We start from the raw sequence: 18,351 nt of genomic DNA, 5'->3' as shown, positions 1-18,351 counted from the left end.
ATCATAGCTAACTGTGAATAGTGAATTTCTGCAATGACATTAGTAACTGAAAACTATCATGTTTTAAATGATGCTGCATCCATACATTTTTGAAGTAGCTTCCCCAAAACTGCTGCTTTTTAGTTAGTTGCAGGTGTTATAAGGGGAAGGAACATTCTAGAGAGCATTTGATTGGATTGAAAATCTGTGTAGTGCAAGATGAATCATTAATATTTTTGTTTGTTTTCCAGAAAAGGAAAACTGTAAATTGTAAATGCTTATATCTGCTTAAGGCTAATTTTGTCAAATTTTAGGAGTACATTAGCATATAGATGGCTTCAAAGCCAATAGACATGGACTAAAAGCCACAGAACTCCAATTGTTATTTCATGCCAACACTGAGAGTGATTAAGTGACATGTGATCACATTCTTGTCGCCAACCAATCACTTAATTACTGATCATGGTATCGAATGTCTATGGTTATACTCTTTCTAATCAAAACAGGAACACTTAATTATCTCAGACAACTCAATCCAGTTATTATAATCAAATTTGTATGTGCGTTTTGAAGAACCAAATTAGCATAATTAAAAGATCTGGCTCACGTCATTTCATCTCGCATTGGTTAAGTGACATACAAAAATCAAACAACATTACTTGTAAACAAACATAATGCACCTGTATAAAATTTGTGTCTACACAATTTCAGTTTTAGTGTTGAAAAACTCACAAACACGTCCAAACCCCAGTGAGGAGAGAGTGCAGTACTATACATTTCTATACTGGCTTCAGTAAAGGCAGTGGGCTTTGCCGGAGTGAGAGAATAAATCTTTCATTACATTTATTTTTAGTAAAGATGGAGTCAAAAACATTACCACTGCTAACAGAAACCCACAAACACAATCGCTCACACACTCTTAGAGTACACTTAGTGCTGTGAGGCTGTCAGACACACACACACATACACATATTTTTCTTACTAAGTATTCAAATACAATAAGCATAAGCACATGACAAGAGAGAAAATGTCAGAGAAAGAAACAAAATCACGCTTTTCCTTTTCTTGTACTTCAGTGTCTTCATTCTATACTATAAACTGTATATTCACATATATACAGTAATTGGAAGCCCCCATTTTTCCAATAGTTTCCGTAAATTTGGTAGCTTCGTTTTTTAAATGGCAACATAATAATGCTTGCCACACTTATGTGTCATAGGCTAGTTCCCTTTCCACTCTAAGCCTCTTCTTATAGAATGAAAAGTGAAGTATCCACATGTGAGTTTGATTTAGTGTGGGTGAGCATATTCACTTGTGTCGGCACTAAACCGTTGTCTTATGCACACCCACAGTCCCATCAGTAAGGCTTACTTCACCAACTCCAAACTAGAAATGTGTTCCTTTGAACGCACATTATTGCAATGATTAACTAAAAAGATTCGATAATGTGGGTGAAAAATAGACTGAATACCAAACAGTTTCCTCTCAAAATGAAGCTAGAATCTTATTTGATAACTGCATTTAGATGTTTTTGGTTGTTGTTTATACAGTAAGTTGCTTATTTGGACATTTGATGGGATGAAAATTGGAAAGAACATTGCTTTGTTTTGGAGAAGTGCGAATGAGACGAGAAAAGAGCACTGTTGTGGAAATCTAACTTGGAGTGTATATGTGTATGTAATGTCCATCCATCCATCCATCCATCCGTCCATCCATCCTGCAGACAAATTGACACATATTATTGTTCTTTCCCCCTCAAAAAGTAACTGAATGTGTTAAGCTGTTAATAAATCTATAGAATCTGTTTAATCTCTATCACTATTTCTCTTTCAGAAGCCAGTGAACATGTTCCTTCATGGTGAGGTGCTGTTCCATTGAATGTTTGAAGAGATTTGGGACAGAAAAATCCTGGGAGAGGTACAGTAACTACCCAGTTATAAAACCTGTTTTATTCTGTTTTTTTTTATTATTTTTTTAAGGATATTACAGCAATAGAAATGGAGAAAGGAGGGTATGTGTAAAAAAAAAAGTAACACAGAAAATGTATGCATGTCATCTTTTATTGTCATGTAGCTTCTGATCTGATTGTAGCATCTTAAAGATTTGTTAGAATGCCAGCCAGGATATGAGCTTCATGTGAAGTCTGTTTCACTCCTCCAAAATCCATCACAATAAATCATGTCACTCTTAGTCACACAGCAGAAGCCTATGTTAGCACAGATGCAGAGCCCTAAAATGGATACAAGTCTTCCTGAATATGAAATGAGTAGACGGTGGGCATAGATTTGAGTAAATAAAGACAACTGAACAATACCTACCAATACTTCTAGTAAATACATTTGGGACTGAATTCAGTGTGCTGTATTTATTGTATGTTTCTAGGTCATGTTTTCATTTGTAAAATAAAAGAAAATGCTATTTCCCTTTTATAAATTAATTTATCTGTTAGGGGCACTGTCTAGCATATGAGTGTAGAAGATTTAGAGCTTTAAGATCATTTGCATTTAATCAAATAGCACTAACAAGAACTGTACACAAACCAGTATTTTTAATAAAATCTCCAGTGTATTGTTTGAATGTTTTTATTCAGTGTACAAAAGGTAGTGAGCAAATACTTACATACTTAATATAAATATTCTGTCTAACATTAACTAATCAGCTGTAACAGGTATTTTCTGTGTAGGCAAAAACTTCTGTATAGCTTGATTGATTCATAAAATGTATTCACTTCAGTTGTACAACAGAGGACAGTTATTAGTTCATCCGAGGCCCTTTTATTGCAAATTAATTCATGCTTAAACTGCTGAAATTCCTTTCTGTACTCTGTGCATTAACTTTTTAATTTGCCCTTCATTGTACCTTATGTTTCCAAGAAGGATCTATGAGACCATTATAACTTTAGTTACTTCTAGTTCTCTCAGTACATCTGATGCTTTTCAGAAGGCATTTAATTAGCTCTTGATAAATGCAAACAAGCCAGTTTTACATCAAAAAGTTGCATAATGACCTCACAATGCCTTGTCAGCTAATAAAAAAATACAGCAAATTATTTATTGTCTCTTTCACTCATTAGCATGTAGTTTACGTCCTTGATAATCACAGAAGAAAACATGTGCTTTCTCCTCTACGTGCTGGTCCCCTGTGGATTCGTAGGGGAACTTGGCGAGCATGCATCACCTCCAAACACTTCAATGTTATCTTCTCGACTTCCTCCTCATTTCCACCGGGACTCTCGTCCTCGCTTTGAAGTAGCTGCTCATGAAAAATAATCTCATGCACGCTGAGAGCTGTAATATAGAAAAAAATGTCGAGAGGAGATGGGTTTTGGCTGCTTGAGTTAGAGGGATTAGGGGTTAGGGGACTCAAAATCTGCATGCTGCAGTAAAAGAACGTAATTGTTGTAGTTGCTCAAAGTTGAGCAAGTGCTGTTACATGAAATAAGTTCTAAGCGAAGCAAAGAGACCTGCAAGCTGTCCATGAGATGCGACACACTGTCTTGTCTCCTCCAACCCACTCAAAACAAGAAGAGCTATTATCCTGTCTCTTCATTCAGTTGGAAAAACATTGTTCCCTATTGATTCAGTTCACTTGACATTGCATTTGAAAACTATGTTCTACATGGAATATCCATTTTCCATAACCTAGCTGAAGCCCTTGTATCATAATGGCAATCTTGTGATTGGCAATGATGTTTGAGCTCCGCTTCTTTTGGCGCACATTTGCCCTGTATAAGTGGCACTCAAACATCATTTTTTCAGAATTTCTTCCTTCAAGACCGACATCGTCTCATCTTGACCATGACGGATCATCTCATCTTGATCAGCCCGCTCTTCACCATCGATGGACACCCTTCAGCGGATGGAATTCCCTGTTGACGCATCAGGACATTCTACGCCTGAGTCCAGTGCCTGCAGCGAAGATTCACCCGCCCCCTCTAGTGTTCCGGCGAAGAAGTCTCTCCTCCTCGCTGCCAGATCGGGTTCTTCACTCAGTTAGACATCTACCCGCTTCCCACAGCATCCAAGCAGTAGTTGTATCCTTTCAGTATACAGTGCATCCGGAAAGTATTCACAGTGCTTCACTTTTTCCACATTTTGTTATGTTACAGCCTTATTCCAAAAAGGATTAAATTAATTATTTTCCTCAAAATTCTACAAACAATACCCCATAATGACAACGTGAAAGAAGTTTGTTTGAAATCTTTGCAAATGTATTAAAAATAAAAAAACGAAAAAATCACATGTACATACAGGTACATCTCAATAAATTAGAATGTCATGGAAAAGTTCATTTATTTCAGTAATTCAACTCAAATTGTGAAACTCGTGTATTAAATAAATTAAATGCACACATACTGAAGTAGTTTAAGTCTTTGGTTCTTTTAATTGTGATGATTTTGGCTCACATTTAACAAAAACCCACCAATTCACTATCTCAAAAAATTAGAATATGGTGACATGCCAATCAGCTAATCAACTCAAAACACCTGCAAAGGTTTCCTGAGCCTTCAAAATGGTCTCTCAGTTTGGTTCAATAGGCTACACAATCATGGGGAAGACTGCTGATCTGACAGTTGTCCAGAAGACAATCATTGACACCCTTCACAAGGAGGGTAAGCCACAAACATTCATTGCCAAAGAAGCTGGCTGTTCACAGAGTGCTGTATCAAAGCATGTTAGCAGAAAGTTGAGTGGAAGGAAAAAGTGTGGAAGAAAAAGATGCACAACCAACTGAGAGAACCGCAGCCTTATGAGGATTATCAAGCAAAATCGATTCAAGAATTTGGATGAACTTCACAAGGAATGGACTGAGGCTGGGGTCAAGGCATCAAGAGCCACCACACACAGACGTGTCAAGGAATTTGGCTACAGTTGTCGTATTCCTCTTGTTAAGCCACTCCTGAACCACAGACAACGTCAGAGGCGTCTTACCTGGGCTAAGGAGAAGAAGAACTGGACTGTTGCCCAGTGGTCCAAAGTCCTCTTTTCAGATGAGAGCAAGTTTTGTATTTCATTTGGAAACCAAGGTCCTAGAGTCTGGAGGAAGGGTGGAGAAGCTCATAGCCCAAGTTGCTTGAAGTCCACTGTTAAGTTTCCACAGTCTGTGATGATTTGGGGTGCAATGTCATCTGCTGGTGTTGGTCCATTATGTTTTTTGAAAACCAAAGTCACTGCACCCATTTACCAAGAAATTTTGGAGCACTTCAGGCTTCCTTCTGCTGACCAGCTTTTTAAAGATGCTGATTTCATTTTCCAGCAGGATTTGGCACCTGCCCACACTGCCAAAAGCACCAAAAGTTGGTTAAATGACCATGGTGTTGGTGTGCTTGACTGGCCAGCAAACTCACCAGACCTGAACCCCATAGAGAATCTATGGGGTATTGTCAAGAGGAAAATGAGAAACAAGAGACCAAAAAAATGCAGATGAGCTGAAGGCCACTGTCAAAGAAACCTGGGCTTCCATACCACCTCAGCAGTGCCACAAACTGATCACCTCCATGCCATGCCGAATTGAGGCAGTAATTAAAGCAAAAGGAGCCCCTACCAAGTATTGAGTACATATACAGTAAATGAACATACTTTCCAGAAGGCCAACAATTCACTAAAAATGTTTTTTTTATTGGTCTTATGATGTATTCTAATTTTTTGAGATAGTGAATTGGTGGGTTTTTGTTAAATGTGAGCCAAAATCATCACAATTAAAAGAACCAGAGACTTAAACTACTTCAGTCTGTGTGCACTGAATTTATTTAATACACGAGTATCACAATTTGAGTTGAATTACTGAAATAAATGAACTTTTCCATGACATTCTAATTTATTGAGATGCACCTGTAAGTATTCACAGCCTTTGCTCAATACTTTGTTGAAGCACCTTTGGCACCAATTACAGCCTCAAGTCTTTTTGAGTATGATGCTACAAGCTTGGCACACCTATTTTTGGGCAGTTTCTCCCAATCTTCTTTGCAGGACCTCTCAAGCTCCATCAGGTTGGATGGGGAGTGTCGGTGCACAGCCATTTTCAGATCTCTCCAGAGATGTTCAATCGGGTTCAAGTCTGGGCTCTGGCTGGGCCACTCAAGGACATTCACAGAGTTGTCCCGGAGCCACTCCTTTGTTATCTTGGCTGTGTGCTTAGGGTCGTTGTCCTGTTGAAAGATGAACCTTCGCCCCAGTCTGAGGTCCAGAGCGCTCTGGAGCAGGTTTTCATCAAGGATGTCTCTGTACATTGCTGCATTCATCTTTCCCTCGATCCTGACTAGTCTCCCAGTTCCTGCCGCTGAAAAACATCCCCACAGCATGATGCTGCCACCACCATGCTTCACTGTAGGGATGGTATTGGCCAGGTGATGAGCGGTGCCTGGTTTCCTCCAGACATGACGCTTGCCATTCAGGCCAAAGAGTTCAATCTTTGTTTCTCATGGTCTGAGAGTCCTTCAGGTGTCTTTTGGCAAACTCCAGGCGGGCTGTCATGTGCCTTTTACTGAGGAGTGACTTCCGTGTGGCCACTCTACCATACAGGCTTGATTGGTGGAGTGCTGCAGAGATGGTTGTTCTTCTGGAAGGTTCTCCTCTCTCCACAGAGAAATGCTGGAGCTCTGTCAGAGTGACCATCGGGTTCTTGGTCACCTCCCTGACTAAGGCCCTTCTCCCCCGATCGCTCAGTTTGGCCAGGTGGCCAGCTCTAGGAAGAGTCCTGGTGGTTCCAAACTTCTTCCATTTATGGATGATGGAGGCCACTGTGCTCATTGGGACCTTCAATGCTGCAGAAATTTTTCTGTACCTTTCCCCAGATCTGTGCCTCGATACAATCCTGTCTCGGAGGTGTACAGACAATTCCTTGGACTTCATGGCTTGGTTTGTGCTCTGACATGCACTGTTAACTGTGGGACCTTATATAGACAGGTGTGTGCCTTTTCAAATCAAGTCCAATCAACTGAATTTACCACAGGTGGACTCCAATCAAGTTGTAGAAACATCTCAAGGATGATCAGTGGAAACAGGATGCACCTGAGCTCAATTTTGAGTGTCATGGCAAAGGCTGTGAATACTTATGTACATGTGATTTTTTTCGTTTTTTTATTTTTAATAAATTTGCAAAGATTTGCAAACAGTGCAGTACGCACGTGACGACGTCCTGCCCTCTATAAATGAGCACGTTGTCGTTGTATTCGGCGGGTCTGACGATGATAATGATGCCAAGTCCCTCGCAGCATCAGAGAATGGTCCATGGAGGATGTTACAGCCCCTCCCCCCAGCAAGGGTGAGGAGTGTGCACTGGCCTTTGATACGAGTTACTCTGCGTCATTGTGCGGGCGGTAGAGGATCTCGGCCTTGAGTGGTCGCCTACTGTCAAGCCAGAAAGTTCTCGTCTGAATGAATGATTCTTGCACACCGTCCGCCGTCAAAAGACCATGGTTCGGAAAGCAGTGTTGTTCTTCCCTGAGGTTCACACAGAGCTTACTGAGACCAGATCGGAGGGTCTGCCATCCTCTGGCTTATTTTAGCGTCTTTGTACTGTGACGCAAATAGCGCTGTCAGTCCCCAGCGGGAAGAATCCCCCTGGAAGTATAGCGTTTATAGGAATGTAGAGCTCCTGCCTTTTTCTATTATGTTTCGACTCGCCCTTCCACGCTATTCTCGCCGGGAACGTGTCAGTTTTTATTGCAACGCTTCCTTGCATTGCTTGATTAGCGTGCATACCTTGTAGCGGCTGCTCGACATGTGCTGAAGGCTGAAAAAGCTCTTTCTTCCTCTCCAACCAAACACACTCGCCGTGATAATCGCAAGTGATTGATGTTAGTGTTGGGCTCGAGTCCACCTTAGTCAAGTCTGAGTCAAATCCGAGTCTTTAAACAATCGAGTCTGAGTTGAGTCCAAGTCCAAAAGGGGCAGAGCAGGACTCAAGACTGAGTCCATAACAGGCCGAGGCCGAGTCGAGTCCGAGTCCGAATGAATCTGTTCATGAATCTGAATTAAAATTGTATCCATAAACTCAACATCAATATTTTAAGCTTTTTTTAAACTTCACAACTAAGCAAAACAGTTTGTCAATATAAATGTAACAAAAACAACACTGTTGCATTTCATATATACATTTTATGATTAGTATCCTGCTGAACAGATTTCAAAGTGGTTTCAGAATGAAAGCATATGCTTTAGGTTTATGAAGACAAAACTGTCCTTCAACACATTCTTATTGCGTTCTGTTGGCAATTCTGTTTCAATTATTTGTTGCTTTTTCCCCTCCACTCAAACATACACCAAAGAAAGTGAAAGCTGCATTAGTCATTACAACCAGAGTTATTATTATTTTGAATTTTAATTTAGTTTTTAGTAGCCGGGGCCGTGCATTCTAAGTCTAGGCCTTCAGTGTGATTCATGCCATTAAGAAAACACAGTTTCACAGTGAATAAGACACCGTATGCCTATCATACATTACGTGGCAGTCAACTAATAATACCAATCGACATTTTAAAAGCACGTCCACGCACGAAAGCCAGAACCAAGGAGGTCTAATACCAAGAAAAATCTCTCTAATAATATTTGCGATTTATTGCAAGCAAAATTTAAATTTTGTTTCGTCAGGGTACACGGTTACTTTTCAAAACTTGATCCAACACTGAATGCTCAAGCAGCCTAATTTACTCTTAGAAAACTCCTGATGTTGTTTTAACAATGCAAAAGAACTTACCAGTTTGCTTGAAGTGAAAATCAGTCCTCCTTTCCTGTTTAATTAATCAATCCCACGATCATGCAGAACATCTCAGGTTTTTAAATCCATAAGGATCTCTTTCTCAACAGCAATACCAGCAGTGATGACAGCTGACTCATCAGCAAGATCTCGTGCTCTTCGCTTTCAAATTACGTACATCACTTAAAGCGTGATTGCATCACTCAAGGCCAGCTAGAAGGCCTGGACTGGCAAATATCCTAAAGACCACACCCACCAAGAACAAATAAATCGATCTGATTTGCTGATGAATCTGACAAGCTGACATTAGATGTGCATTCATTTGCACTGTTGAGGGATTCTGTGGAAATTCTGAAGGCCTGACGGGGTGGAGCTCAAACTCACGCGCTGCTTCAGCTAACGAGCTCGGCTTCGGGCATGTGATTTGTGAAACAGTTGTCACACTTTGCTTGTAAGCATCAAGGAATAAATTCTGATTGGATAAACTTTTTGTTTTTTGCTATTCGTTTGTAGATGAGTGGAAAGAGTTGAAAATACATAGGCAAAAAGGTCAATGAGAATGAAAGGATGAAAAAAATATTAATTTATTAGGCATGTTATGCCAGCAGAGAAGGCTTTGCTGGCCCTGAGAAATCGACACTGGTTTTTAGTTCTACTTAATTTTCAATTTGTCAATTCAATTTAATTTACTTTTATTTAAAATGATCTCTATCTAAAGAAATAATAGTCTATACTGAGATTTCTTTCTGAATCTTTTTTCTCTATCTGCTGACTGATTTGGGAAGATACAGTACATAAAAATGAGTCAACACAGTAGTAATTGGCACTCGCTAAGAAGTTATGTCTCACAATTTGACTGCAAATGCTACATCCAAGAACACTGGAAAAGCCTACTGATAATATTAGGGCCATGTTGTCACGGACATGATTTTCTTGTTAATTTGCGGGAAACTGCACAATGCATGGCAGTTCTGCGTGCTGCTCGTGTACCTAAATCCCTGATGCGTCCGTGTGTATCTTGCAGCAGCTTAAAATTAAAAAATTATAATTGATATTTGCTTGAGCGTCAGCCACGTTGGTCTGCAATCAGTCTGAAATCAGTCTGAAATACCGACCAAAGAAAATGTAATTGAGCTCTTCTTTGGAGAATAATAATTTTGAGTCAAACATTTAACAGAATTGTCCTTCAAAAGTGTCAGAGATGTAGGCTCAAAAAAGATGTGTATAAGTTACCCGGTGGTTTACAATAAAAATAAAATAAAATAAACATTTAAAATAAAAACGTCATAACCTAAAAACTAAATTCATCTCGTAACATGAAGTTTAGCTTCACACACAAACTCTGTCATCGAATAATACATTTATTTTATAAAGAAAACATTTCACTGCCCAAAATATCCTAATATTTTATTGTGCATGGCTGAATGTTGTGAATAGTGGACAAATGCTGTAAAAGAATGTATTTTAAGCAGCTCGTCAATGCTTTGAAAATAGTCATTCAATAATAAATAGGTGCTGTTTATCCGTTTAGAGTTGCTGTCTGCTTTAGCAATAATGCTTTTTTCCCCAACTATTTAAAAAGATACACAGTTAATTCATCAAGCATTTATGGACCAGTTCAAGCTGACAACACTGCGTGGACCACAAGAGACTACAGAAGTCAACATGTGTAGATACATTATGCCTAAAAAGACTTAATATCCAATATTAATACTATTTTTATGTATTTTATTTTGATATGTTGTTTTTAGTAAACTGTGAGAGACATGATATAGGTGACTTGACTCAAAGTTCTTGATTTTAAGTTTTTAACCTCGGTGAAACTGCAATGAGAGCACCGTCTTGGCTGCACAAACGGCACACGTAATTTTACCAGTTGTCAGGTCCCGTGTCGTGTGAAACTGCCTTGTTTTGTTTCTGTTACATTGGATACATACCCGTATTTATGTTTTCGCCGTGCCAGCCACCTCGGTAGTTGATGTTATACAGTAGTCTCTCTGTAGTAACATTCAAGCGTATTGGTTGACTGATGAGTGTGCCTGTGCACGTGCGTATGTGTGCGTGTGTGTGTTTTCTTAAACAGAGTCAAACAACTCTGGCTACGTCTACGACTTCAGGAGCTAATACTGCTGCATGCAGACAGAGATGTGTTCATTAATTTCTGTTTTGTTATTTATTTATTTTTTCATTGCATCACGAGTCCCAAAGGCTCGAGTCCGAGTCAAGTCTGAGTAAAAATGCATCCGAGACCGTGACAAGTCCAAGTCCATTAAAATTGGATTTGTGACATGGACTCGAGTCCAAGTCCAAACTCGAGTACCCCAACTCTAATTGGTATCTATTGTTAGCTTGCTCGAGCCTTTACACTGTTAACGCTGTGCACGGATGCGCGACTTTCTATGAGTGAGAAGCTGCCATCTGTGCCCATTATCCGCGCGTTCTAGGCATCTCAGAGAAAAATCAACCCACACTCCACACAAAATGCTCCCGTCTTATAAACAGCTGCTCCCTTCAACACACGTGCGAAAATCGGTGGCCACCCACGCATTACGTGGTCGCGTGGCGCACGTTACGGAGCATTTCTCAGTGTGTTAAAAAAGCGGTAGTGTGCAGTTATACATTCTGGTTCTTGACGTGGCCGCCTCGCTTCAACAGCATTCTAGCCTCCACGTTGCAGTGCAGGACATGTCCATTCTGCGCTCTGAGGTAGTAAATATCCTTGTGAGAGACACAGTAGTGGTCGTTCCCCATACGGTGCATAGTGAATGTCACAGCCATTATTTTCTCATAAAAACACAGTAAAACGGTGGCCTCCGGCCTATCTGCATCTGTGACATTTGAATTGAGCCCTCTTTGGGTTCTGTTCATAATGATCGCATACAAACAATTCTCTCTCTTATGTTTGCATGCTCATAAACCGTGCCTTAGTGTACTTATTAACTTTGGCTCAGGCCATTCTTGAGAATTTGCCTTTTTTCCCCTATTTCACACACTGTGCACAACTGCTTCCCAATGGTGAGTGGCGCGCTATTACAATTAGTGTCAAATATAAAGCCCTGCTATCCCGTTACATGAACGTGTGGCGGGCACTCACGGGCATGTCTGATTGGGTGCTAAAAATTATCGGACACAGGTTTTCAATCCAATTTGCACGCAGACTGCCTCACTTCAACAGCGTTTTGTCCTCGACGGTTCTATCATGGGACGTGCCTGTATTACGTGCAGAAATTCACAATCTCTTTGTTTGTTTTGAGCTGCCATGCCCGCAAAGGGTTGTACAGCTGCTACCTTTTCTTTACGAAGAAAAGCAGTGGGCGTCAGCCTTTTTTAGATCTGAGGCACTTGAACAGCGCGCTTGCAAAACGGCCATTCAAATGTTAACTCAGATACAGATCTTATAGCACATCTGCCCACAGGACTGGTTTGCATCAATAGATCTAAAAGACGCGTACTTTCATTTCCGAATTGTACCACATCACAGGCTGTTATTGAAATTCGTGTTTGAAGGGATAACATATCAATTCAAAGTCCTTCCCTACGGATTGTCCCTGGCCCCACGCACTTTCTCGAAATGTGTCGATGTGGCGCTCGCCCCTTTGAAGATGAATGCCGTGCGCATTCTGAATTACCTTGACGATAGGATATTACTGGCCCCATCAGAGGCTCTGCAATGCGAGCTCAGGGACTTTTTTTTTTCACCCAATTTGGAATGCCCAATTCCCAAAGCACTTTTTAAGTCCTCATGGTCGTGATTCGCCTCAATTCGGGTGGCGGAGGACGAATCCCAGCTGCCTCCGTGTCTGAGACTGCGAACCCATGCATCTTATCACGTAGCTTGTTGAGTGTGTTGCCACGGAGACATAGCAGGTGTGGAGTCTTCATGCCATCCACCGCGGCATCCACGCTCAACTCACACGAAAAGCACACTTTCTCCCAGCCTTTCTCCTTTTTGGGGGTTCGAATCTACTACATGAGCATGCATGCACACTTGGTTGCTGGTTCTGTTGGTTGCGCCAAAATAGCTCAACCAGCCATGGTTTCCGGAAATGATGGAGATATTAGGCGGCCCTCCTTGGGAAATACCGCTGAGGATGGATCTGCTCTCTCAAGCGCAGGGCACGATTTGGCAAACCCAGCCGGAGCTGTGGAACCTACACATATGTCCCCTGAACGGAGCACAGCTCATGAGCCGGAATTGGCTCAGTCTATAAGGAACACCATTTTGCAAACTAGAGCGCCATCTACGAAATGCCTCTGTGTACTAAAATGGCGTGCATTTGCGGATTGGTGCTCTTCATGCAACAAAGACCCAGTGAATTGCTCCATAACTGAGATCCTTACATTCCTTCATGAGCGGTTAGATGCAGGTCTTACTCCATCAACACTTAAGGTCTAAGTAGCGACTATATCAGCATTTTACACCCCAGAGGCTGGTTCCTCTATAGGCAGACATGATCTGATCATAAAGTTTCTTAGGGGAGCGAGGCGCTTGAACCCGCCTCGCCCTGCTACGGTTCCAACATGGGACTTAAATCTGGTGCTGAGGGTGCTCACAAGCCCCCTGTTCGAACCATTGGAATCTGTTGAGTTGCGTGTGCTCTCTTTAAAGACTGAACTTCTGTTGGCTCTGGCCTCAGTAAAGTGAGTTGGTGATATACAGGCACTGTTGGTTGACAGTTCATGTCTGGAATTCGGTCTGGGGCTTTCAAAAGCCACCATCAAACCCAAAAAATGCTATGTGCCTAAGGTGCTTCCACACCCTTCAGGCTCAGATGTACCTATAAGCTTTCTCTTCTCCATCGTCTAATTCGGATGAGGAGCAGTTAGCGCATTTATTATGCCTTGTCAAACCCATTGCACACGTGTGTGGAGCGCACTCGCCAGTTTAGACTGTCAGATCAGCTCTTTGTTTGTTATGGAGGATGCACAAAAGGCATGTCCATCTCCAAACAAAGGCTCTCTCACTGGATCATTAATGCGATCGCCCTTGCTTATGAGTCACAGGGCATTAGATGCCCTATTGGCGTAAAAGCGCATTTAACTAGAGGCATGGCTTCTTCATGGGCATGGACAAATGGTATATCCCTACAGGATATATTTGCTTTGCAGCAGGATGGTCTTCGCAGAACACGTCCGCAAGGTTTTATAACCTAGATGTGGCTTCCATTGCTTCGTGAGTCCTCTCTGTCTAGAGAGCTACTTTTCCTTCACTCAGCGGGTGAGCCCGAGCTACTACTACGGGCGGGCTACCTGTTATAATTTTAATACAGCCGCCTGGGTAGGCCGCTATCCAATTTACGCCCACTAGAAGTCACAAGCACTTCCAATAGAATAAAACCTCCCTCCCTACCTCTGGTTATGAAGGGGTTAAATATTCTGTGTGGATTATATCATCCATAAAGATCCTCAGATTAAGATTAATTTAGCATCTGGGGTTATTCATTTTCATACACACTTGAAGACGCCTGAAGGGCCATGACCTCATATACACATTCTTCTAAGTGTTTCTACCCTGGTACATCTAGGGTATGATGCTACGTAGTGCTGCATGATGGGACTCCGTTCCCCATAGCATTCAAATGCAATGCAGAGTGAACTGAATCGATAGGGAACGTCTCCGGTTACTCATGTAACCTCGGTTCCCTGAGATGAAGACATTGCAAAACTTGGCCGCACTACTACGTTAGAGTTTCGAGGAACGAGTGACACGTTCTTGTCCCCCGGTAGGAAATTATGAAGAAATTATGTTTGAGGGCCCGCTTATATAGGGCAAATGCGTGCCTAAAGGGGCGGAGCTCATACATCATTGCCAATCATAAGATTGCCGTTGTGATAGAAGGGCTTCAACTAGGTTGTGGAAAAGGGAATTTCCTCATAGAGTTCAAATGCAATGTCTTGTTCCCTTCATCTCAGGGAACCAAAGTTACATGAGTAACCAGAGACGTTCTGTCTTGTCAGTGTGTGTCCTTTCATGCATACAATCTCACAAACAAGTACATGTCTTCTAGAGGTTGTCCAATATGTTTTTTTTTTTTAATGGCCGATGCCAATACGATATCTAGAGAACAGGATGGCTGATATAATGCAGACATATACTGTACATAATATAATTTAAAGGAATATTTCAGGTTAGAGGGATAGTTCACCCAAAAATCTAAATTCTCTCATCATTTACTCACCCTCATGCCATCCCAGATATGTATGACTTTCTTTCTTCTGCTGAACACAGATTAAGTTTTTTTGAAGAATATCTCAGCTCTGTAGGTCCATAAAATGCAAGAGAATGGTGGACAGAACTTTTGAAGCTCCAAAAAGCATATAAAGGTTGCATAAAGTAATTCAGACTACTGTGGTTAAATCTATATCTTCAAAAGTAATATGATAATTGTGGGTGTGAAACAGATCAATATTTAAGTCCATATTTAATAGAATTTCTCCTCCGTGCCCAGTAGGCGGCAGTATGCACAAAGACTGAATCGGCAAAAACAAATGAAGAAGAATATGAAAGTGAAAGTGGAGATTTATAGTAAAAAAAATACTTAAATATTTATTGATCTGTTTCTCACCCACACCTATCATATTGCTTCTGAAGATATGGACCACTGAACCTCTTGAGTCATATGGATTATTTTTATGCTTATTTTTATGATTTTAGGAGCTTCAAAATGTTTGCACCCATTCACTTGCATTGTATGGACCTACAGAGCCGAAACATTCTTCTAAAAATCTTTGTTTTTGTTCAGCAGAAGAAAGAAATGATGATATGAGAGTAAGTAAATTATATTAATTTTTGGGTGAACTATACCTTTAAGCTCAGTCAACAGTATTTGTGGCATCATTTTGTTTACACACAAAATTATTTTGATTCGTCCCTAATGATAGCAATATCTAATGACAGCAAATATGATGTACACAAAATTGCTAAATTTATTTGAACACTTATTATCGGCTGATGCCAATAATTCCATAAAAAATTTTTTTTTTTTTTTAAATCAGCTGCCTAGCCGATATATCAGGCTATCAATAATCTGTTATCCCTATAGCTGAGAATACGTTGGGCATACTCTGTTTGTTTGCATATATAATAAATATTGTAATGTGTGCTTGCCTTGCTAAATTGCTTCTGGGTTCTTTTAATCAGGCTAGTTTAGTTTTGATGTTCATTTGATGTTAATTGAAACCAGGGGTAATGGCATGCTAGAAATGCTGGCAGGCATACTTGTTCTACTTTGCTCGTAGAATCAAAAAGAGGGCTGCAGCTTTCTTCCCTTTTCAGTATCACATACAAGCAATCTTTCTATCAGACACGAGGATTTAACTGGAATAATATGATGCTACAGGCTTTGGTAATGAAGGAATATATGATGGAGGCTTGTTTTGGCAAGTAACAGCTGGCTGACATAAATTTAGGACGCCCCCTCAATGTTGTTTAGGGATTCTTCATTTTATTCAGTTTGGAAACTGAATTTATGGTTAGTAAGTATGATACCTATATATTTTTTTTTTTTTGCGATCAACATTTGGAGTCGTGATACTTGATCAGGTTTCAATAATATTGCGTCATTCAAGTGTTAAGTATACTAAGCAATCTTTACTATTGTTTGCACATTGTTAACAGTTTAATATTGTATACAGTGGTCCAAAAACGTATTTGGACACTTAAGCCACACTTAAAAATGTATGAATAACTTTTTCATGTCATTATGTCAGTATAAAACTAAAAATCAAACCAATGGCATTTATACAAAAAATAATAATAATAATTTTTAAAAAAAGACACACTTTTAAAGCAAAACATTTTACAAAATTGTAAAACATTTCCTAACATTTCACATTTAAATTGTAAAAAAATTATAATAAATTAGTTCTTAAACAAGGTCCGTTATCATTTGTTTGCAGATGACACTTTTTTTAAAATGTTGTATTTCTAATTTTGTATTTAATGCGATGTCAGTCAGACATTTTTAAGAGTCCAAATATGTTTTGGGGGCATGGTATATGTATGCAAGCAGGGTTTCATTGTTTACTATAAAATTGTATTTCTATGTTTCCTGTATTGCTAATGTGTATTGTAATAAGAGTATTAAAACATTTTTCCTCAGCATGTGATTGCAAATGACTCTCAGAACTTGAACGGTTTGTCTCATCACATAGCCATTTACTTCACATGCAAACAATAACACATTTACATACAGAGTGTTTCAGGGACACGTAACGAGTCCTTTGCATTTATTCTCTCAAACCTTGTTGACAAGCCATCAGTGTTTCCTATCTAAAAATCTCCAAAGACATGAAAGGGTTAAGAATTGCAGACTTGGTTTATGGTGAGGCATGCTGTTTGCTCCAAAGCCAATGGTGGGGGTTTGGTTATTGCCGGTAATAGCATCATTAGGGGGAGAAGTGTTCCAAACCATATTAAAGCCTTATAGCTGTATCAGTCATGTGAAATGATATGCCTTTGTTACGCCAGACTCAGCCCACCGTTTCATCTACCTAACCCAGATATATGGCTTTCATTGCTACCTGGCTCCACTGTCGTGATGGATGATGTTGTTTTATGTGCCAATGGAGGCCTATCTCTCCTCTCGGCACTTTAATTAGCTTTCCAGTGTTAATCAGAATGATTGTATTGACTTGGTTGTTATTTAGTCTGGACTCATTTTAAAGAAATTGTTCTCCCAAAAATTCAATCTTCATTTACGCACCCTCATGTTGATTCAAATACTATGACTTTGTTTCTTTTGTAAAACACAAATGAGAATTTTTTCATAATGTTCTTGCATAGGGGTTGTAAAGCTTCAAAAAGGACAAAAAGCACCATCAAATTTCCATAAAGAAAGTCCATAGGACTTATGCGCTATATTCTTATAAGCTTATAAGCTATTTTATGACTTGTGAAGACTTGGAATATAGTGCACAAGTCATGTGGACTACTTTTATGATACTTTATGGTACAATTTTGTCCTTTTTTAAGCTGGATGATAGCGAAGTCCCTTTCAAGGCAGGTCTGTCCAGTCCATCTTGGGAACGCCCTGATCAGCTATTTTCTATTGATATAAGTGGCATAAAAGTACAGCTCCTATCTGCTTGAATGGGGAAAGACTGAAATCTCCAAAATGGGTCGTCAAGATTACGATCAAAGACCAATTTCTCCCATTCATTTTGATACAAATAGTCAGTTTCGGGTAAAAAGTGTCTTGTGATAGTGCCTGGTCACCATTCACTTTCATTGTATGGTTTAAAGCAGCATCCTGCCTAATGTTTCCTTTTATGTTTAAAGTGTTTGGAACAACATGAGGGTGAGTAAATGATAACAGAATTTTTATTTTGGGGTGATCTATCCCGTTAGCATCATTTCTCACAATGGAGTGTCATCTCAGAAGCAAACAGAAATTTCACTCTGGCTTTTATAACATTTCAGTATGATTATGTATCACTCACAGTAAGATCTGTTTCCTGTGTCATTTTGAGGTAAGGTGACCACTTGTATCTTCTGTGCAGAAACTCTGCCTTGAAGCCGTGCTCTTTAGTGAGGTTTTGTTGAGATATTGTGAGAAGATATCTCTTCCTCGCTCTCTCTGGAGTAGGAGTTGAAAGGGGGGAGGAGGGTGGTAAGGTATGCATGAGGGGGAAAGAGTTTTTCTCTCTTCAGTTAGGGTCATGTGAGCCGTTTGACGG

General features: G+C 40.1%; 1 protein-coding gene across 9 annotated transcripts in view; it reads left to right on the top strand.

Moving 5' to 3' along the window:
• LOC127452287 (retinoic acid receptor alpha-B) overlaps positions 1-18,351 on the top strand; it is a 183,314-nt gene that overhangs the window by 38,475 nt on the left and 126,488 nt on the right. For 7 of the 9 annotated variants that reach the window (XM_051717648.1, XM_051717652.1, XM_051717657.1 and 4 more), the window contains one exon: positions 1,813-1,896. The gene's annotated coding sequence lies outside the window, so the exon portion shown is untranslated. The remainder of the gene's footprint in view (positions 1-1,812; positions 1,897-18,351) is intronic. The other 2 variants (XM_051717653.1, XM_051717651.1) reach the window with 1 other exon arrangement.

This window comes from Myxocyprinus asiaticus, chromosome 14 (assembly GCF_019703515.2).
Source record: "Myxocyprinus asiaticus isolate MX2 ecotype Aquarium Trade chromosome 14, UBuf_Myxa_2, whole genome shotgun sequence".
Lineage (NCBI taxonomy): Eukaryota > Metazoa > Chordata > Actinopteri > Cypriniformes > Catostomidae > Myxocyprinus > Myxocyprinus asiaticus.
Note: the sequence above shows the minus strand (reverse complement) of the source record. Positions and strands in the feature narration are given on the sequence as shown.